This window comes from Halichoerus grypus, chromosome X, assembly GCF_964656455.1.
Source record: "Halichoerus grypus chromosome X, mHalGry1.hap1.1, whole genome shotgun sequence".
NCBI classification, from domain to species: Eukaryota; Metazoa; Chordata; class Mammalia; order Carnivora; family Phocidae; genus Halichoerus; species Halichoerus grypus.
In genome coordinates, this window is record NC_135727.1 from 27788024 (window position 1) to 27811198 (window position 23175).

General features: G+C 39.9%; 1 long non-coding RNA gene across 3 annotated transcripts in view; it reads left to right on the forward strand.

The window, feature by feature from the left end:
* The first annotated feature begins 807 nt into the window (after nt 1-807).
* The window catches only part of LOC144380441 (uncharacterized), a 197669-nt gene continuing 175301 nt past the window's right edge, over nt 808-23175 (forward strand). For 2 of the 3 annotated variants that reach the window (XR_013444593.1, XR_013444595.1), the window contains exons 1-2: nt 8162-8273; nt 22954-23160. This is a non-coding gene — a long non-coding RNA (uncharacterized LOC144380441). Of the gene's footprint in view, nt 902-8161; nt 8274-22953; nt 23161-23175 lie in introns of those variants that run through there. The other variant, XR_013444594.1, reaches the window with a different exon arrangement.

Here is a 23175-nt window from a genome sequence, read left to right on the forward strand (position 1 = left end):
GCTCCTAAGAAAGTAATTTTATATTGAGTGTCCGGGGTGAGAAATGAATGTAGAAGTAATTCCTTTTCCTGCGGGTAGAGGCAAACAGGCTTTCAGATCTTTACAGATAGGGACCTAATGACTCTTCTTCATGTCCTTCTCAGGGTAAGCAGAGGTCTGGGGTGTTACTCCATAGACTGTGGAACCGAGGAATCAGAGAGGTTTTGTGAACAGCTCAAGGTCACACAGCCAAGTGGTGGGGAATGGAGTTTCTTATCCCTCTAGGGCTTCATCCACCAGACCAGAGTCTCCTTCATGCTGTGGGAGAATTGAATCATAACAAATATATTCTGCTGGGATGGGTACATCTTAGCAAGTAATTATCCCCTGGTGGGCTCTGAATGGGCTTGCAAACTGCAGATGGAAGTCACATGGCTTTGGGACTCCCACTTCTCACAAAGTGACATTCTTAGAAGCTGCAATGTCTCTCTGATGGGAAGTGTTAATTTATTGTGAATTATTCCAGGTTACCTCCCAAAGATGTTATTGTTGACATTTTTATTAATGTATTTTTTTTTTCTACTGCTCTGGGAAGGTTAGGAACTGTCACTGTCAAATAGCACAGGCAAGTCTGGGGGAAATTAACCCCCAACCTAAAACTGGCCCTGCCTCCCAGCCCGAGTTGGGGACAGGGTGCATGTTTGAGCAGATTTGAGAATTTTGTTGAGGAATTCTGGATGCCAATTGGCTGAGGAATTATGCTTTTATACTCTCCTAGAAAAAAATTTCCGTTTTTCAGAGTACTTATGAAAACTAGAAACTGACTCCGGATTCTGAAGCTTACATGACTGTATGTCAGGAACTGAGTCAGCATTATGTCACATCGTATGAAGGCAAACAGACTCCCCCCACCCTTCCTGAGGTATGTGTATGTGTGGGGGTGGCGGTGATGAGGTTGGGATGGGTGAAGCATATGTGTTAGATTGAATGAGTGCTCTAATTGTTCACTCCTTCCTGCATTCATACCTTTATCATGGCCTCATTGGGGGCAGTTTATTTCTTTGCCCCTTAATTTTGGGCTGGGCAGTGTGACTTGCTTTGGCCCGTGGCGTGTGGGTAGAAGTGGCAGTGTGCCAGTTCTGGCCTGTGTCTTAAGGAAACTCATGGCAGTTCTGCTTGCCATCTTCACCTCTGTGGGTGTCACGAGAAGAACACATACCAGATAGTTTTCTGGTCCAAGAAGGATGAATGACACGTGGAGCAGAACTGGCTTGGTTGACTCACAGGCCTGAAGTGAGAAACAGCCATTTCCGTTGTTATTACGGTCTGTAGCAGAGCTGCCCAGTTGAGATCAGTCTAGATCAGCTGAACCACAGCCAACCTACACATGGGTGAGAAATGATAAATGGTTTTGTTTTAAGCTACTAAGATTTGGGGCTCTCTAATATGACAAGTGTCTGGGAGTGGTGTGTTTCTATGAGCAAACTAAGGCTAGGGTAACCACGCATCCTGGTTTGCCCAGGACAATTCAGTTTATGCCCATCGTCCCAGCACAATTATTACCAATGCCCCCTTTCACTCTCACAAGTATCCTAGTTTAGATGCTAAACTGTCTGGTTCGTCTAGCTGAAGCAATGGGTGACTTATGGGTTGCTTCAATTGCCAGATGGAAGACTTGCTATCTGTTTGTTTGCCACGTCTGCCACTTAATTTCTGTTCCTGATCTGTTTGATTAGGGGGTTTGACCCTAGCTATCTTTAGGAACAAGGTATTTTTTCACACTCCCTTAGATAGAGGAACGTCTGTGTTTCTTGCTTTAAAAGTGAATTCCGCGTATTTAGGGGAATGAAAAGATAACTGGAAACAGTTGAATTTTCAGATATTTGACTGTAGCTAATTCTTAAAGAGGAATTGCTGGATTTGCTAAAGTTAAATGTGTTCTAATCTGTATGCTGTGAGCATATTCTGTTGAATCTTTGTGACATCACTTCCATGAACATAATATTTTGAGGGAAAAGAAAAGCATCACATTTTTCTAGGTGATTACCCCCACACAGCCCAAATCGGTGGTTTTCTCCTTTGAAAAGGAGGTATCTTCTAATTTAAGAGAATCTAGTATGTGGAAATACAAATTTGGAGAGAGCAGAGAGTAGTTTACTAAAGGATTCATCACATGTTCCTTTAAACAGTGAAGTGCTCTCCTGAAGTGGCTATCAGTTGGATGTTGTTTGTTCCCCAGGGGACAAGTAGCAATATCTGGAGAACTTTTTGATCATCACACATGGCAGTGGGGGGTTGGGGGCGTATTTCTACTGACACTTAGTAGGTAGAGACCAGGGATGCTGCTAAACTTCCTATAAGGCACAGGACAGCCCCCAACAACAAAGTATTATACAGTTCCAGAGGCCAATAGGGCCACTGTTAAGAAACCCTCATTCTATGTACTCAGACCAGGAGTTTAAAAAAACCAAATGTTTTCCACACACCTTTCCAGAAATGTGAATATTGTACCAGGTATCTGAAAACCTGGATTCTAATTGCAGTTAGGCCCAAATTATTCTTTTGGAGCCTCAGTGTTTTGAGCTGTGAATTGGGGATATATCTTACCTGCCTCTTCATATAAGGCACTGAAGAGAGAGAGAGAGAGAGAGAGAGAGAGATCATTAATAGAACCCACTCAATATTGTGACATTCAGATTGGTAAAGTTGATTAGCTCAAGTTAAATAAGGAAATGTGAACTTTCTCAGAGAATTTCTACTGCTTTTACTTTTCTAGACATTCTAGAGCAATAGCTCTTTGGTGAAGAAACTGAGACAGGTCAGAATGCCCATCACTTCCCCGCACCTGCCACCAAGGCTTTCTGACTTCCTATGCTGCTTTTGCCTTAATTCATTGAAAGCTACCTATAGTTCCTGTTACTAGACATCAGTGCTTCAGGGTACGAAAATATCTCTAGAGTGATCCTCAGAGTGCAGGGTTCGTTAGAAAGCTAGTTTTCACTGAGCCGCCACACTTAGTGGGACTGAAGGGTGGGGAATGGCTTGGAGTCTGCTGAGTAGCAGCAGGGAGAGAGACTAATGAGGTCCACCCAGTGTTTAGAAACTCTTCAGGGCAGAGAGGACTGGCTGTATAATTTGTGGGGTCCAGTGCAAAATGAAAATGCTGGGCCCCTTGTTCAATCATAAAGACTTTCAAGACGGAGACAGCAGAGCATGTAGCAAGCACTGGGCCCTTCTAGCATGGGGCCCTATGAGACTGCACAGGTCAGCCTGACGAAGCCAGCCCTGAGGGCAGCCTGCTCTGGAGGAGGAGTGTCTCCCTTCTCAGTTCCCTGGGCTCTTGACTCCAGGCCCCAGGGAGAAACTCATTCACTAAGGGTCTTACAGGGTCTAAAGGAAATGAAAGGGCTTCCTCAAGGGAGGCAGCAAACAGTTCCTCAACACTTCTGGCCTCCCCAGTGGGTAGCCCCGGTCCCAAGAGAAGTTCTGTGTTACAAAGGAAGAGAAAAAAAATATCACTTAAAATCACTGTATCCTGGCAGGAGGCCAAAGAGTGGTCTTACAATCTTACCAACCCTGCTATCCAAACTCAAATTGAGTTCCCTAAGGGGAAGATCATTTTACATCCAGAGGCACCACACTAAGAAAGTCCCTGTGAGGCAATGCCTTGAAATTCAAAACAACAGAAGACAAAGCAAAAACAAACACACACCCTGTCCCCCTTAAAGGTCCGGCTCAAAGTTTAGAACATTGTCATGTTTTACTAATAAAGGGGAAGGGACTCCTCCCCAGTTCTTAATTGCCTTCACTCAAATTTCTGCTATATACAGATTAACTTGATTTTTCCCCTGATGGTGATGATGACGACAATGAGATCAATGATCATGGTGATGATGACAATGATGATGACTAACATATATTTCTTGCCAGGGACCAGGTACTTGCTAAATGATTTAAGTGTATTGTCTCATTGAATCCTTAACTCTTGGAGGTAAGTACTGTTACTATCCCCGTATTTAATGCAAATCAAAATTAGAAGCATTTCATACAAATTTGAAAGGAAAGAGACCCCGAGAAGCATCTATTAAACAAGGAATGGTAAATGGAGAGTAATTGCGTAAGTTAGAATGCGAGAAGTGTCATTGCCTTTTCCTTTTATTTAGGATGCTTCCTTTATGGTATATTTTGTGAACACAGAAATTCATTTTCACATGCCTTTCATAATGCTTGGTACCCAGAAGCTTCTCAGTAAAGGTGTGCTGGATGAATTAATGAGGGCTTCCATGAGTTCACTCAAGATCTCACCCTTCTTAAGAAGTTTCTTGAAGGCGCGCCTGGGTGGGTCAGTCATTAAGTGTCTGCCTTAGGCTCGGGTCATGATCCCAGGGTCCTGCTTGGCGGGAAGCCTGCTTCTCCCTTTCCCACTCTCCCTGCTTGTACTCCCTCTCTCACTGTGTCTCTCTGTCAAATAAATAAATAAATACATAAATAAAATCTTTTAAAAAAAAGTTTCTTGAAAACATCCTAAGCTCTTTAATCATGAATTCTGCCACAAGGGTTTTGAGAAACAAAATTTTGTGGTTGGAGAAGTACACTGTACCTTCATTTCAGGTATATCATACCTGTATTATCAACCTGCCCTTCTGATATGGTTATAAACTAAGGCATCATTACCACCACCTTGTGGGTGTTTCCAATAATTGCAGACCAATTATCCAAGCACAAAGCCATAGCATCTTGACTATTGAAATCTTACACTTCTCCATCAGTACAATACTTGACTTTTGCTTAAGTTAGATTCATGGCAAACAAATTAAAGCAAGAAATTTATAAGTCTTATATTATAGGTTATTTCCAAGTCTTTTTGGAATTAGGAACAGTGTGATTAATAAGTACATAAATGGATGGAATGTTTACATTCCCAAACTAATCATTTTTTTTTTGAAAATTATTAACACTTTATTGGTTTTGTTTGTTTTTTAGAGAGAGAGAGAGAGAGCACGAGCAAGGGGCAGCAGGAGAGAGAATCTTAAGCAGGCTCCATGCCCAGCATGGAACCTGACTTGGGGTTCGATCTCATGACCCTGAAATCATGACCCGAGCCAAAATAAAGAGTCAGATGCTTAACTCACTGAGCCACCCAGGCACCCCACACTTTATTGTTTTTCTAACTAGAGGGAGACTTGAGGGAACCAACTTCCTTGGTATTGGAATATACTGTAGTTCTATATCTTAACTCTAACTAGATATTTACTAACTTGTTTTATTTAAGATGGTGAGTTCTGTGAGGATGGGGACTTTTTTTTTTTTGGTCTGTTTTGTTTATTGCTGTAATCCCAGCACCCAGAAAAAATGTATGGAATATAATTGATGCTAAATAACTTTTGTCAAATGAGTGAATGAGTGCCTGAATTAACCTAAAGCAAGATCCAATGGTGCTCTGTTTAACATTATGGGTCATAAGTTAGGAGGAATCCAAGGGAGAAAAAGTTTCTGATTTCTAGGGATTCTGTCAGCTAAGTGGTTGGTACCATCTACAAGGTACTTGGCAGAAAGCAGTCCTTGTGTTACCATTAAGGAACGGATGGCAGTTGAGAAGAATTGGAGGTTTGAGTTAGTATAACATTTCCGGTTTCTTAAGAACATGGAGATTGGCTGAGTGTGTCTGTAGCTGGCCACAGCATGATAAGAGGCTGGGTGGTGAATGCCGACAAAGTGGAAATGGACGTCAGCAATTTACTGCTATACCTTATAATATGGGCAAATCTTGCTTTATGAAATGGGCGTGCATCTAAAAATTTGTGTGGAAAATGAATTTAGGTAAATTGAATTCTATTTTAAATCCAGGACACGCGCTTGTCACTTAAAGGAACTGTGGAGCAAATCATCTTCTCAAGTGAAAAAATTGGCTGTTTTGTCATTTTTGTGGTTTCCTATATGTACTAAAAAAAAAACAACATCCCACAGTCCCCTATAATTTAGAGGGCAGATTCCTTTAGATAAAAAGATGTAGTTTGGGGCTGTTTATTTTTCAAGCCTTCTGTTACCGAGGCTTAAATCCGGAAATATCTGGCTTCCACAAAACCCCAGTATTCCAATCTGGTATGTTTTCGAAGTATACTTCTGAAGCAAGGTCAGTAACTTGCCGGATTATCTGGGTCAAGTCGAAGCGTTAATGAAATGCATATGGTACCACCCTCCCATGCCTCAAATTGCCACCATTCACTTCTTTGCTGAAGCCTTGGATATATAACATAAGCTGTAAAGTTCAGGTCAGTGGGAGAGGAATTATAGTATGAGCTATTATCTATCAGGTGCTTACTATGTGCCAAGTATGTGCTAAGAGATTTAACACATTAGTTCATCTACTCTGCATAGTCCCTGTGAGGTAGGTACTACTATTATTTCAATTTTACAGCCAGTATAACTAAGACACACATACACAGAGATTAAGTGACTTGCCCAAGGTCACACAGCTCTAAGTTGCAGAGGTGAAATGAGATCCAGGAAGCCTCTATGCTACCCTGCCTCCACATCACACTGTGTGTGTGTGTGTGTGTGTGTGTATGGGCGTGCGTGCGTGTGTGTGTGTGTGTATGGGCGTGCGTGCGTGCGTGTGTGTGTGTATGGGCGTGCATGTGTGCATGCGTGCGTGTGTGTGTTCTGACATCCCAGCTACTTTGTGTGTTCTCAAAGGGCAGGGAGCAGCTAGCTGCCTCTGTACCACATAAACTCAGGGGCCACTCAACCAAAGACTTGGGAAAGAGTTTTATTTTGTTTTTATGAATCTCTCCCTCCACCTTCGCTAAAACAGATTGATTTTTCCGGGGGATGGAGGAAGTACTGTTTGTTTATCCTAGAAAACAGTTATTTACTGCATGGTAATCACACGCCGTGGAAGGGTTAACTTTATAGTCTGAGAGGGGATGGGCAAATGTGCAGAGGGCCATACTCTTCTTCTATCAGAACCATGGTGGGTGGTTTAGAGCAAGGACCACTCTCTCTGGGTTCAAAATCCTCCGTCCATACCTAGTGTTAGGGTGATTTGACTTCCGTGGGTCTCACAGCCCTTGTCAGTACGATGGGGATGATGAGAGTAACCCATACCCCACAAGGGTATTGTGAGGGTGGAATGAGGTAATTAAAGTGCGGAGAGTAACACCTGACACGTAATAAATGCTCAGTAATGTTAGTTATTATTGTTATTAGCCCCAGACCTGACAGCATATTTTAGCATAGATCCCCCTGAGCTTCTTTGGTTCTGGGGGGCTCCAAGAGAGTCCATTTTGCTAAGCTGGACAAAGCAGGAAAGGCTTGTGCATTTGCAGAATCTGTCAGCATTTGAGTTTGTTTAGCCCTGGCAGAAAATGGCTTCCTGCTTTGAAAACAAAGAAGAAAATATATTTTAGAGTGAAGAAACACCTTTTTAAAAATACTCAGAAGACTTATTAGACAGAAAACAGCTTTTACAGAGCAACGTCGTGGTGATGGAGGGGAAAACATTGTCAAGTGTCTGAATCAGATTGCCTTTAATGGAGAAGCGGAGCTGAGCATGGCAGAGCCAGCTGGGATGGCGGGGAGAGGGGGAGGGCAGGGGGATGCAAAGGTTTTGCCAAAGAGCCCCGGAGATTGGATTGTGCCAGTGCAGAAACCACTTGCCAGTGAAAGCTGCAGTCACTCTCACCCACTGCCGCTCTGCGGTAATGAATGCATTTTTGATTAGTTTTGCTGATTACCTGCTCTCTATGCACACAGCACAAGATAGAATAGCCGAGTCTGGGGCTCTTGGTGAAGACTTTCGAGGCAAGAGGGGGCGGCAGGAGGGCTTTGATTATCTTTTTTTATTTTTCTCTCCTCACCTGCTCCTCAGTGTACGTTGAGATAATGCTGGCTTTTCCTGGCAGCAGCTGAGAGGCCAGAACCTTGGGTTTTTTTTTTTTTTTTCCCACACATTGGTGCTGTTGCAGGGTAATAAAGCTAGAGCCAGAGGGGCAAGGAGCTACACAGAAGCCCCCATCCAGAGCTCTCCTCTGATTTCCTCGTAGCGTGTAACTCATCCCCTCAACCACAGGAGACGAATGTCTTTGCATATATTGAAAAAGAAATTATGTCTTTGATTTCCTAGATACATTCCAAGTATTTACCCAGAGATGAGAATTAGGTGGGGAAATAGGTTTTAGGCTCAGAAGGCAATGTCTCTGAAGATTTAGTGCAATTTGGATGGGAACACAAACTTTGGGAAGGAAAAACACAAGTTATCAATTTTGGAACAATTTCCTCTCTGGTGCTGTAAGGTGAGAACTGAAATCCAGTGTTTATAATCAAATGATTCTTCTTTCTTCACATCATGTATAGTGGATTATTTTCATGTGTTTTCTCTGTGCACAGGCTATTAATGTTTTTTCTTTTTGGTCATTGTCATTGTTCTGGATTTGGCATTGCATGAGGACCGATCTGTTTCTTACAAGTTGAGGGCTTAAGTAAATGGCCAAATGCATCTATGGATATTAGCCCAGCCCAGGACTGAGGGATCCTGTCTAGAGCAAGCACTATTTGCATTATGGGTGAAAATGGAGAGTATGGCAACTGTTTATGTACCTGGATCAGGTCCAGCCCTGTGTCTAGGAGTGAGTTCTTCCTCTGAGTGTGATTTGAGGGGCTTCTAGGGCTTCCATGTCACCTTCTTTGTGTCCTCCCCACTGGCCTTGTTCTACTTTCTGAAATTCCTGTCTTCACCCTGTCCTTTGGGACGCCCTCTGTTAAAATGGCGGTACTTCCTGCATTCGGTGCATGGCTTCCCAACATTTCTGCATCATGGCAAACAGGCAGCTCCTCCGAACTGGAGTCAGGAATTTGGGGGACTCAGGCCACTCCAAGACCTTGAGACCCGAAGGCACTTAGTAACTCAACACGGCTCTCATCTATCCGCATGACACTGTCACCTGTCCTTCATAAGGGTCACTGCATGGTTTATTGTCCAAGCTAGGACACTTTTGAGAGTGGAAGAGTTCACTTAATAATTAAACCAGGACATCAGACAAACGGTATAATCTAGGAAATGTGTTCACCCTAGTCAATGACACCTTGACCCAGGTTAGTTTTCCAACTAGCCCTGCTGATACCAGACCTTTGAAATGTGTGCTTTTCTGGTTTCCTCCATTAGCCCATTTCTTTATCTGCCTTTCTGTTTATACAGCTGCTAATCACTGCTATTATGTTTTTTTTTTTTTTCAGCCTCCATTTTACAGACGAAGAGATAGATAAGAGGCTAAGTGGTGTTTCCCCCCTGTATGTTTCCATCAGAAGTAAGCGATCAGGTAGCATAAGGATCACTGGGGGCTCTGGGGCGAATCTGTGCTCTTTGAGTCTTTACTAGCTTTATCTTTTGGTATTTTCCAGTTTCCTTTATCTTTTCTCTTCCTCTAGCTTTCCAGTGCCTATGTTCCCTCCCATGTCTAGAACTTTCTTCCTTTTCTCACATTCATTAGAGCTTAACTATCCTCTACAGTATTCCATTCCCTCAGGACTTTGCCCTCTGTTCAAAAATGAATGACAAACAATTCACATATTAGTCTCTCTAGACAGTATATTCACATTTTAATAGGGGACTTCTGGAGACATAACTGCATTAGTCCAGTGAAGCAATGATAATGGTGGGAATTCAGGAACCCTGGCAAACCAGGGGCATTGTTTTGGTTAGAAGATACAGTCTCAGTGCGACCTGAAATATACCACACAAGGCCTGTCTTGGACAGGGCTCTCAAAGTTGGATAAACTGTAATGCCTCTGGACAAGACTCCTGCAGTCATCTGAATGACATGCTGTATGGGATTGTGCCATCATTTTAGATTTACTTGAATTTGTGAAAAGACAATAACAATGCTTTTCATAACAGTAGAAGTTGATGAAAGAGTAAAGAAACAAAATAATCCAGGTTATGTGTCTGATCTGCTCCAGGCAGAAACATGAGCTCACTTTGGTGTGGTAGAGATTTGGAAATGATTATCTTTTGTCTTGTCTTCTTGGGATGATGAGACATAGATTGCCTAGAGGATGGACAAGAGCTCTTAGAGCCCTCCACTTTAGTATCTTACCCATCTGCATTCCTTTGAAACTAAAGTTTAAAACATCAGGCATCAGAATTCTTTGGGAAATCATTTTCCAAGGACAATTATAATTTATTTCTTAGTGTTTGTACATATCCTCTGCGCTACCAATTGCCATCTAAACCAGCTAGTTGGTTCTCCCTGTGGATGTGATATTTGGTCATTCATCTACAAATATTTCTTGAGCACCTACTATGTGTTGGATACTGTGGTAGACACTGGTGAACAGGGTAGACATAATTCTGCTCTCATGTTAGATAAACAAAAAGTAAACAAGTAACAATCCATTTGGATTTGCTTAACAAAGAAAGCCAATAGGATGTTGCAATATGAATAGAAGATGAGGACCAACTTTCAACAGCCAGTAATGGAAAACCAAACTAAAATTAGGTCAAGTTGGGGCGCCTGGGTGGCTCAGTAGGCTAAGCGTCTGACTCTTGTTATCGGCTCAGGTCATGATCTCAGGGCTGTGAGATCGAGTCCCTCTCCCTTTCCCTCTGTGCCTCTGTCCCCCCTGCTGTAAAATAAATAAATAAAAAAATTAGGTCAAGTAATATGGAATTTATTATCTCACTGAATAAGAAGTTTGGAGGCAAGGCATCCAGGGTCAATTCAGATATACGACATAATTATTATGAGGGACCCAGGTACATTCCATCTTTCTATTCTACCATCCTTAGCATATGGGTAATGCTTCACTTATAATTGCAAGATGTTTTACACACTTGCAAACATCACATGTAGACACATGACAGCTAGTTAAAGAAAACTGGTATTCTCTCTCTTTCTCTCTTTCTTTTCTTAGCAAGGACCTTTCCAAAGCAGACTTCTCTTTGTGTTGTTTTGGTCAGATCCACATCATTTACTCATCTCTAAACCAGTCACTGACAAGAGGGCAAGATATGATCATGACTGTCTAAGACCAGTTGTTACCTACTATTTGTGACTGGGAAAGGGCCAGGCTCCCCTGACCATGTGAGACATATCTTTGAACAAAATCATCATTGTGCTAGCCAAGAAGGTAGGTGGGGGTTGTTGCCGTGGGGGCAGTCCATATTTTCTGCCTCAGAGTGGTGAGGAAAGGCCCACTTGCTGGAATGACATGTTAACTGAGACATTAAGGATGAGATAAGTCAAACGAAGTGGGGGAGATAGGGCTTGTGGGCAGAGGGAAGAGCCTATGCGAAGTACTGGAGACTAAAGAATTTGGCATCTTTGAGGACCTGGAAGAAAACAAGTGTGACTAAAATGTGGCAAGTGAGGGGAGAAGTCCATGAAGTGAGGTTTGGGGACAAGACAGGGGCTGGTAGGGCATGGTATAGATTTAAGATTTATTCTAAGTACAGTAGGGAGTCACTGAGGGTTTTAAGTAGGTGTGGGACATGACCTCTATTTTAGGCCACTCTTGCTGCTATATAGAGAAGGAGTTGAAGGGTGGGCAGGAGTAGAATTTGCAGACCAATTAGGAGATTTTTGCAATGGTCTAGATAACAAATGACGGGAACTTGGAATAGGGTGGTAACAACGTAGGTGGAGAGAATAGGCTTTGGCAGAAGTGGCAGTGTTGATCCAAGGGTTCTGCTTAACCATGTTAAGTTTCAGATGTTTGTGAGATATCCAAGTGGAATGGTAATGTAGATAATTGTGTAGGAGACTGTAGCTCAGAGGAAAGGTGAGCTACACCTTGTGTAGGAGACTGTAGCTCAGAGGAAAGGTGAGCTACACCTTTGGAACTCAGCATTCGAAGCCAGAGGGCTGGATGAACTCACTTAGGGAAAAGGAGGAGAGAGAGATAAGACAAGGGTTTAGGACAAAGTCCTAAAGTCCATGAACATTGAAACATTGGGGAGATGAAGAGAGGTCTGCAAAGCAAATTGTGAAATGGAGGCCATTGAGATAGGAGGAAACCCAAGAGAGACTACATGCCTTACCTAGGGTCCCACAGCTCACATTCCTCTCTTGGGGACTCAGGAAGATGGTGTAGAAGTCTTTGAAGGGACAAGGTAGATGAGAATAGGAAGAGGTAATTTTACACAAATTAAAAAACATTGCTTTCTTTCTAATATAAAAATTATAGTCTTTGAAAATTTAGAAGACATATAAAAATATGAAAATGAAAATCACTCCATTTGTTATTATTTTCATGTAAAACTATCTAGTCTTCCCCTCCTTCACCTCCCCTCCATTCTCTCTCTCTCTGCCCACAACACACACGCACATGCACGCACACGAACACAGGATAAGCAAGGATGGGCTAGGCTATGTTGCGTTAACCACCCCCCCCAAATCTCAGTGGCTTCATACAATAAAAGCTTTTTACATATCCAACATATGTGGGCAGGGAGCCTCTGCACATCATGGTCACTTAGAGACCCAGGCTGATAGAAGACTCTTTTCAACACATGCTTCCACGATTGTCAAGGTGGGAAAAGGGCATGTGGCACATTGGTCACTGGCCCTTAAATGTTCCACTACATTTCACATTCCAGTTGTGTAACGTGACCATACGTAACATCAAAGGGATTGGGAAGCACAATCATACTACATGCCTTGAAGGAGAATATGAAAATATTTATGAACAGTCCTAAGGATTACTATAAATATGTGTATATATATAATGTCATATTCTACATACTATTTTGCAACCAGCTTTTTAACTCAGTATGTTTGAAAAATATATCTTTAGACATTTTCCATGCCATTAAATCTTCTATAATTTGCTTTTTAATAGCCACATATATAGGTATACAATAATTTATTTAATCAGTCCCTTATTATTGGCTATTTCAACTGTTTCCCATATTTCACTATGGCAAATTATGCTGTAGTGAAGCCCAATTAACATATATCTTTGTTTTCATTTATGATTCTTTCTATAGAATAAACTCCTATTTGGTGTTGCAGAATCAAAAGATATTCAAACTGTTAAGACTTTTGCTACTTATTGTTGAATTTTCCTCCAGAAAAGTTTTATCAATTTATGCTCTTACAAGCAATATGCAAGAGTCTACATTTCCCTAGATGTCACTAATTCTGGCTGTTATCTTTTTTTTTTTTTAACATTTGCTAATTTTCTCAGTAAAAAAAACCACATTGTTTTTGCTTATGTTTTTCATGGATTAATGGTGAGAATGAGCATTTTTATATGCTTTCTAGCCATTCTTATTTTGTGAATTGCCTATTCGTGTCCTCTGCACTTGTTTTTGGAGTGAGCCTTATACCAATATCTGTACTTCACTTTTACACAGCCCCCACTCATGAGCATACTTCTTTTCTCTCTTTCCCTCTTGAGCTTAAGATGCTTAATAGTAACTAAGGCAACAAAACGTGCTAGGTGGTTGAACTCCAAAATAGTAGCGGTAATCATATTGAAACACTCAGCGGTAACTTTTATTAACTATTTCTGGTCTGAACAAAATTGTCTTGTACATTCTGAGTGTCTATCAGGGATACGGAGACATTTTTCATGAGTGCTTTTCTAGGTATATGGAGTCCCTATCCTGAGGGCAAGGTTGCCACGTTCTATGTGAATGGTGTCACCTGAACTTGTGCGATGTGCTCGCCTTGCTGAGGGCCTGAAGGTCCGAGAACCGAGGTCTTGTTCCTAACTCTTAGCTCCACCTGATTCTATCATTTTCTACTTCATCTCCTCTCCCTCACTTCATTTCTAACCATCAAGTGAATATTTTTCATCATAAAGGATATTATAAGTTAGCATGGGTAAAGGATTGCTTGCTCTTAAGAAAAAAATAGTAGCACAATAATTGACTTGAGTAAAATCTGACACACACCCTCAAAATCTAAAATAGATGAATGTGAAGATGTTCTGATTGGAGCAGTTGTGTGTTCTCTACTTGGCCCCACCCTCATACTCCCTGCACAACTCAGGATTCCCACGGAGCACAGTTGGAAAACGATTGGTCTAATTGATGGGCACTGGCCCTGGAATGAGGAGTGGAACTAACAGGCTGTAGGACCTTAGATGTGTTGCTCAACATTTCTGAGCCTTACTTTCTGAATCTATGAAATGGAGAGAATATTAAGTTGGCACTTACATATTGAGCACTTACTTTGTGTAGAATCACCCTACTGAATACTAGGGAGGGTTCAAATAGAGTTAGTCAGTCCTTGCCCTTAAGAGGCTTATAATTCACTTAATACCTACTTTACTGATCTTCTAAGAGGCCTATGAGATCCAATAAAATAGCAGGTGCATATGAGGATAACAATGTGAAAATGCTTGGAAGAAGTGAAAAATCACACAAATGCAAAACGGTATTATACATATTGAACTACCATTAATATTTTATTGAGTACATCAGAAGGTGGGAGCTTCCTTAAAGGTAAATGAGGCTGCTTTATAGAGCTTGAACCAGTCAATTGAGAAGTGGTAGTTGCCATTCTGCCCACATCTCCAGAGCTCCCCAGTATTTCAAAGAGTCATGAGAAAAGCTTCCCGTCTGGAACTACCGTCCTGAGACCCGGCGTGAAACCCATGCATGGGGAAAGGGCAGTCACCGAGGAAACTTTCCAGGATTCAGAGACTGGGCTGGGTTTGGAGGTACAGCCCTCTCAGTAGGATTAAAGCAACAGTCAACACTAGAGTATACATTCTTATGTTAGTGTGTTAGAAAGGTAGATGCAACACATGGCAGTAGGTCTTCAGGGCTCCGTAGGCAGACAGGTGCATTTGGGAGCTCCATCTATTGGTAGCAGAATCCTTACCAATGGATGGAGATCCAGGGGAGGGAGCTGAGCCTAGCAGGAGTATTGGGGTCCTAATCAGAGGAACTTGGAAGTAGGAACCTGGTCAGAAGCGCAGGCTAATTAGAGGCGACCTTTGGATTCTTAGTGTCTTCCAGGCTATAAATTTACATGAGCTAAGTAGCATGCAAGAATTTTTTGGGGGGTGCCTGGGTGGCTCAGTCAGTTGAGCATCTGCCTTCGTCTGCCAGAACAGGGTCCCTAGATCCAGCCCTGCATCTGGCTCCCTGCTCAGCGGGGAGTCTGCTTCTTGCCTCTGCCCCCCATCCCCCACTTGTGCTCTCTCTCTCTCTCTCTCTCTCGCTCACTCTCTCTCAAATAAATAAATAAAATCTTAAAAAAAGAAGCATTTTTTTTCTACTGCAATACTTATGAGGTAGTAGCCAAAATTGAGAGAGAATAAACGGGACCTGGTTGCAAGAGGAATTCCCTAGAAAGAAACTTTTTCAATACTCGCCCCCACCAAAGGATATCTCTTTGGGAAGAATTTAAAATGCATTTTATTGTTACATTTCCTGTGCTCAGTTGCAGTGTATTAAGGGAAGGGGATTTGTGACTCAAAATGTTTCCCAGATACTAAAGCGTTTGTTATTTTTAACAACAAAAGGCAATTGAATTCTTTAGACTGTGATGATGATAATGCTGCATTGTTTTCTGTCTGATCAAGAGAGATTAGGGCAAAAGCTTTCCAAATTGACAGTTCTTTGCTCTCACAATGCAGGGTAGAGGATGAATTAGGGTGGGCTAGAGTTGATAGGGAGAGTCTACCTGTAGTTGGACTAGAGAGTATTGTAGCAATGCAAGTGAGAGACACTAGCCGTTCACCTGGGAGTGGTGGTAATGGAAACAATGAAAAGAGATAGATTGCAGATACGTCTTGGTTATAAAATCAACAGAACTTGATGATGAGTTGGACACGTGTGTAGTGTGGGAAAGGTGCGCTGGTGGGAAGGTGACATGAGTGGGAGGGAGATGTCAAAGATATAAGTCCTGGGCTTCCGGCTCACACATTCAGATGTATGATGGTGCATTAACTAGGAGGGAGGACACTGGAGACAATTAGGTTTGGGGATAGAAAACTCTGAGTTCAGTTTTGGACATATTGAATTGGCACTGCTTTTGAGACTTTAAGAGGAAATGTTGAGTGGGAAGCTTGAAGTTCAGGAGAGAGGTCTGTGCTGGAGACATAAATTAGGTGAGTCATTTATGAGTCACACTATACGTATTATTCTGTGATTTGCTTTTCATCTTTAATATGTCCTGTACAACCTCAATTCAATACATATTAATCTCATTTAATAGTCATGTAATATTCCATAGTATGTACAAAGGCCCTGTAATTTATTCAACCATTCCCTTATCACTTCTTTTATCAAATTCAGATTGGCTTCAGCATTTTTTAAAGTATTACGAATTCTGTAATAAATAAACTTACATGTATATCTTGATATACTAGTGCTTTTACATCTGATGGATAAATTCTCGGAAGTGAGATTGCTGAGTCAAAAGCTGCGCACATTTTAATTATAATAAATATTTCCAGGTTGGCAGTAGACTACACTGGTTGAGAGCATGAGTTCCAGAATAAAAGTGTCAGGTTTCAAATTTTGACTCCACCTCATACTTACTAGCTTTATAACCATGGACAAGTCATTTTTTTTAAAAGATTTTATTTATTTATTTGAGAGAGAGAGAGAGAGCATGTGCACAAGTGGCGGGGGAGGGGCAGAGGGAGAGAGAGAGGCAGACTCCCCGCTGAGCAGGAAGCCAGATGTGGGGCTCGATCCCAGGACCCTGAGATCCTGACCTGAGCTGAAGGCAGACCCTTAACTGACTGAGCCACCCAGACACCCCACCATGGACAAGTTATTTAATCTCCTCTGCTTTACTCAGTTTCCTCTTCTGTAATTAGGAAGTACGGATCTCATATGGCTGTTGTGAGGATTACAGAAATAATAGATTTAAATAAACAGCTTAGAAATTTTGAAACATACAATGAACTCAATAAGTGTAATTTGTTATTACTGTTAAAAACTTGGTATTTATTTATATTCCACCCACAGCATCGAAGAATACATATTTCTCTCACAAACTCAACAGCACTCTATGTTAATCAATTTTTTAAGAAGTTGCCATGATTTCCAGTTCTGACCATGACAGAGTACCTGGTATCAGGCTCACCCTCTTGCCATGAACAACTATAAAAACTTGACAAAATAGGGGTGCCTGGGTGGCTCAGTCGGTTAAGCATCTGACTCTTGACTTGAGCTCAGGTCATGATCTCCGGGTGGTGAGATTGAGCCCCACATTGGATTCTGTGCTGGACATGGAGCCTACTTAAGATTCTCTCCCCGCCTCTCCCTCTGCCCTTCTCCCTCTCTCTAAAAACAAAACAAAACAAAACAAAACAAAAACTTCACAAAATATATAAAACAACTATTTAGAGGTATTTGGCAGTGATCAAAATGGGACTGCAATCCTTGAGGGAGACAGCAAGTATATGATTCAAGCCCAGCATTTACCCAGGGTGAATGTTCTCCCTGGGTGTATTTCCCAGGATGGCAGAAACCAAGCAGAGAATGGTAGGCAGAAGAGGCAGAGATCACAGTTTTGGGACTATTCCAGGGGTTGGAATTCGTGAGCAGGTTGCCAGAGAGATTAGAGACATGGAGAGGTAACCCCAGAAGGCTGAATGTTGTCATAGTTATTCCTAACGTGTGCCAAGCCGTAGCCTAAGTGCTTTTAGTTTTAATTTAATTCATTTTTTAAAGATTTATTTATTTTAGAGAGAGAGAGAGAGAGAGAGAGAGAGAGTGCAAGGGGGAGGGGCAGAGGGAGAAAGAGTTTTAAGCAGACTCTGCGATGAGCGTGGGGCCTGATGGGGGGGCTCTATCTCATGACCCTGAGATCACTACCTGAGCCAAAACCAAGAGCCAGACGCTTAACCAACTATGCCACCCAGGTGCCCCATAGCTTTTATTTAATTCTCATAGTAATCCACAAAATCTATAATTTATTATTATCCCCATTTGACAGATGTAGCTTTTTTATTATTCCTCTTTGTAGACAAAGGAAAAATGGAGGCACAGACAGGTTAAGTAACTTTCTCAAAGTCACACAGCTCACGGTAGTGAGCTTGCCTTCAGTATTTTTTGGGTGTATACCCAGAAGTGGATTTGCTGGATCATATGATAATTTTATTTTTAATTTTTTTGCGCAACAGCCATACTGTTGTCCACAATGGCTGTACCATACCCACCAACAGTGCACAAGAGCTCCAGTTTCTCCACATCCTCACCAACACCTGTTCTCTTCTTTTTCTTTTCTTTCTTTCTATTTTTTTGATAGTAGCTATCCTAATGGATATGAGTTAGTATCTCACTATGGTTATGATTTGTATTTCCCTAATAATTAGTGATGTTGAGCATATTTTCATGTGCTTATTGGACATTCTGATATCTTCTTGGGAGAAATATTTATTTAAGTCCTTTGCCCAATGTGAAAAGTACATTTTGGGATAAATTTTAGATAAGTCATGATTTCTATTTTAATTTCTTCTTTTATCCAAGCATTCCTTAATTTCCAGATGGCTAAGATATTATTATATTTTTGCTGTTGTTTCTAATTTTCTGTACCATTGTTAGGTAATATGGCTTTTAAAAACTTTATGAATTTCTTAAGGTTCCTTTGTATCAAGTACATGATTGATTTTTATAAATCTTCCATAGCCAGAGAGGAAAATGTGTATTCTTTCTTTGAAGGGGACAGAAATTTTTGATTGAATAACTCCCATCCTCCATATCCTTACTTTTTCTGAAAGACATCTATTAACATTCTTCATTCTGTGTAGTTATATTGCTTTCTCTTTCTAATTCTGGGAACTTTTGCTCTTATATTGTTTGGTGCATAAGTACTTGTGACTTATATATCTTCTTAGTATCTTAATATCTTTTACCATTACACCTGTTTTGAGTGTAAGTCCTTGCTCAAATGTTACCTTCTCAGATAGCCTTCTCCCACCTTACCTAAGGCCTTCCCCACTATTCTCTCCTGCTTTTTTTTCTCTCCACAGCATTTATCAGATTCTAATATGCCAAATAATTTAATTTTTTGTTAATATCTATCCTCTGCTATTATAATGCAAGGTCCACAAAAGCAGTTCTTTTATTCTGTTTGGTCATTGTTTTTTCTTTGTATCCAAAACAATGCTTGACACATAGTAGCTACTCAATGAAGAAATCAGTTATCAATGTTTCTCTTTGTGCCATTTAATACTTTTCACTTCGATTTTCGTTTCCTGATACCAATATCACAATTCTTGAATTCTTTTTGTTAATATTTACCTGATACATTTTTGCTTATTCCTTTATTTTCAACATTTATTTCTTAATTTAGTTTGGAATCTTTCTTTCTTTCTTTTTCTTTCTTTCTTTCTGAGTTCAATCCATTCACATTTGTTGGGATAATTAATATATTTACATTTTTCCTTTTTTTCTTATTTTATGCTTATTACTTATTATACCTGTTATTATTTGCTCATTTACCTTTTATTATATCTAGATTTCTCAGAGTGAGAAAATTTCTCTTTTGTCCTCTGTTAATTCATAAATTCTCTATTTTTCTAGTGATATATTTCTATATTTTTGTGGTATTTAAAGCTATATTCCTCTATCAAAGTACCAAAGCTAAATAAATTATGCTTTGCAATCCCCAAAATGTTTTACTACTACGTTCAAACAAATTTCTTACAAAGCTTTAAATGCCCCACTCCCTATTTTCTCCACCAAATCCTGAACTTTGTTAAAATAATAATTTATTTTCAGTTTATGACTATATATTTTACTTTACAAAATGTAAATTATAGTTCAATACACCTTTCCTAACATTTATGTTACAGTTTGTGCTCATGTTATTATTCATTTAGATTTTAACAATACATTTTGTAAGAAACACCACTCACTACTCTTTTGTATACATTTTTATCTTCCCTCATCTTGAGTTCTTTCATCTGCTATAATTTTCACTTGGAAACAGTTTTTGAGTAATTTACTTATAAAGAGTATATGAGTAGTATACTTTCTTTTCTCCCCACTTTTATGATTTTTATTATTTTTGTACCACTTATGCTATTACTGGCTTAATATTTTTTTTTAAGTATAATTGACACAACAATGTTACATTAGTTTCAGGCATACAACATAGTGATTTGACAACTCTATATTTTCAGTTTTTTGAAATTGACAAAATGACAACTATTTTATTTCAATAATTCATTATGCCATGTTCACAAGTGTAGCTCCCATCTGTCCCCATACATCCCTATTACAGTATCATTGGCTATATCCCTTATGCCGTGCCTTTTATTCCTGTGACTTATTCATTCTATAACTGGAAGTCTGTATCTCTCACTCCCCTTCACTCATTTTGCCCACCCCACCTCCCCTCTGGCAATCATCAGTTTGTTCTCTGTATTTATAGGTCTGATTCTACTTTTTGTTTATTCTTTTTTTTTTTTTTTGATTCCACTTGTGAGTGAAATCATATGGTATTTGTCTTTCTCAGTCTGAGTTATTTCACTTAACATAATAACCTCTAGTCCATTCATGTTGTCTCAGGTGGCATGATCTCATCCTTTATTATCACTGTGTAATATATATATATATTACACACACACACACACATACACACAGACATACCACATCTTCTTTATCCATTCATTTATTGATGGATCCCTAGGTTGCTTCCATTTATCTTGGCTATTGTAAATAAGGCTGCAATCAACATAGGGGTGTATGTATCTTCTTGAATTAGTGTTTTGTTTTCTTTGGATAAATACTCAATAGTAAATTATTGGATCATATGTTATTTCTATTTTTAATTTTTGAGGAACCTTCATACTGATTTACCAGTGGCTATATCAATAGTGCTATACTTTCTGAATTTACTCATGTTCACAATTTTTTTTTACTCACATGTGAATATTACTTTGATTAAATCCTTCCCCCCCAAATTTATACATATTGTTCCAATGCCCTCCAACTTCCAATGTTGAAGAAGAGAAGTTAAATGCTAGTCTAATTCTCTTTTAGTTATAAACAACCTGTTTTATTTATCTGGGTGTCTAAGATTTTACTCTCTTTGTAGCTTAGATGTTTCCATAGGCCTTCTAGGTGTGCATCTTTTTTCATTAACAGTTCATGAGATTTGGAGATCACTTTTAATCTGAAAACTAAAGTTTTTCTAGTTTAGGGAAGTTTTGTTTTATTATTTCTTTGATCATTGATTTCTCTATTTTTTTCTCTTCCTGTACAACTATTATTTAGTTATTAGTTACATGGACCTGCTCTCAATATATCTTATCTTTTCATTAATAAATCCCATTTCAATGTATATTTCCCTATGTTTTAAAATATTTTTTATTTGATCTTCCAATTTTCAGCGTTGGCCATCCTGTTTGCCTTTTTCATTATTGAATTTTTAAATTGTGAAAAAAATGTTTTCTGGTCTCCCCTTTTTTTGCATTCTAATTATGTCTCTTTGAGGGTCCTCACTATTTTCATTTAAAGTTTTCTTCTTTCCCTTATAATTATTTCTGCCTCAATAGCAGTCGCAAATTGTGGTTGTTCAGCTCGGCCATTTTCTCAAGTTGCTGAGTCTCCTTAGCTGGCTCGTGAATTTTCAATACTTGCTCATGGATGGGATCCTTCAGCACACATGAAGATCAGCTCATTAGGGGTCTCTGGCAGTAGTGAACTTGGAAGGTGCTGGAAGATAGAGCAAGACTTTTTACTCCAATAGTCCCTTAGCATGTCGAAGAAAAAAATGGAACCTCTCTATGGGGTGTGTGTGTTGGAGGGAGAGGAGGTTCTTTTCTCAGTCTTCTTTGGGTGCAAGTAGAACAGTGTACAAAATGGGAGCGATGCAGCTATTGCTCTTCTGGAATGCCTGGGGTCGGGATGGTGAATTATCCTCATTGAGGATTACTCTAGAAAGTGGAAGAACTGGTCAATGACATTCACTCATTTCTTGGCCCCTCCTGTATTGTTCTGAGAAATGACATCATGCACTTGTTATGTCCTCAGGAGATGTGGCATTCTCAGATGCAATTAAGATTTTCTCTAGGTTTTTTCACCATCAACCCATACTTATTTAAACTAAGTAGCCCTCAAATGTATTAGATATGTTATGCTAGATATTAGAATCACTTTGGGGGCATATAACCAAATGCTGATTACCTGCTTCCCTCTCCTCTCTTAAGACAATTGAATCAATTTTTGGTAGTGGCACCTGGACACTCAGGCCACCGTTTTCCAAATTTTTTGCTTGGTTTTTCCCTCTGCTAGATATTCATGTTTATTGCTCTACCCTGAGGTAAGAGGTCAATAAGGGTTTGCTAAATGAATCAATTACTGCAATGTAATTTAAAAAATTATAATTAGTCATTTGAATATGTAGTATTTGCACATTATATAAGCCCCTAAAGCCCCAAAATACAGCAAGTCTCCCTTTAGCCCTATTTCTAATTCAACCAGTTCCTCTCTCTAGAAGAAACCACTTGTTGCTAGTTTCCTATATATTCTGGAGACAGTCTATGTGTATTTAAGCATATAGTATCAACCAGTTTCCTGTTAATGGACCTTTATATGGTTTTCCATCTGTTGCTATTACAAACAATGCTGCAATGAATCAGTACTTTTCTTACCTAAATCTCTTAACATGTGTATCTGTATGAATCCTAGAAATTAAATTATTAAGCTCAAGGGTATGAAATGTCCTTCTATTCCTGGAATCAGCCCTACTTAGTTATGAAAATTTATTGTTTTACTATACTATAGGATTCTACCTGACAATATTTAATTTAGATGTTTTGTATAACTTTTACATAGCCATTCATGAATGAGACCCATGTATCTTTTGTACAAATTTCTTTTTTTAATTAAATAAAACTTTGGTAAGGATAGATAAAGTATCAATATGTTACCCCTCACAAGTAATGTATTTATATTCAAACCAAAGCTTTCTGGAAAATGATATTCTAATTTAGTGTTTTCCCAATACTTTTGCCGTGCATTTGAATCACTTGTAGAATTTTTAAAAATTACAGGTTTCAGGCCTTATTTGAGAATAGGGGTCAGAAAACTGTGGCCTAGGGGGCGGAGCAAGATGGCAGAGGAGTAGGAGACCTGGATTTCCTCTGGTCTCAGGAATTCAGCTGGATAGGGATCAAACCATTCTGAACACCTACGAGCTCCACAGGAGATCGAAGAAAAGAATAGCAGCAACTGAACAGAAAAGCGACCACTTTTGGAAGGTAGGACATGTGGAG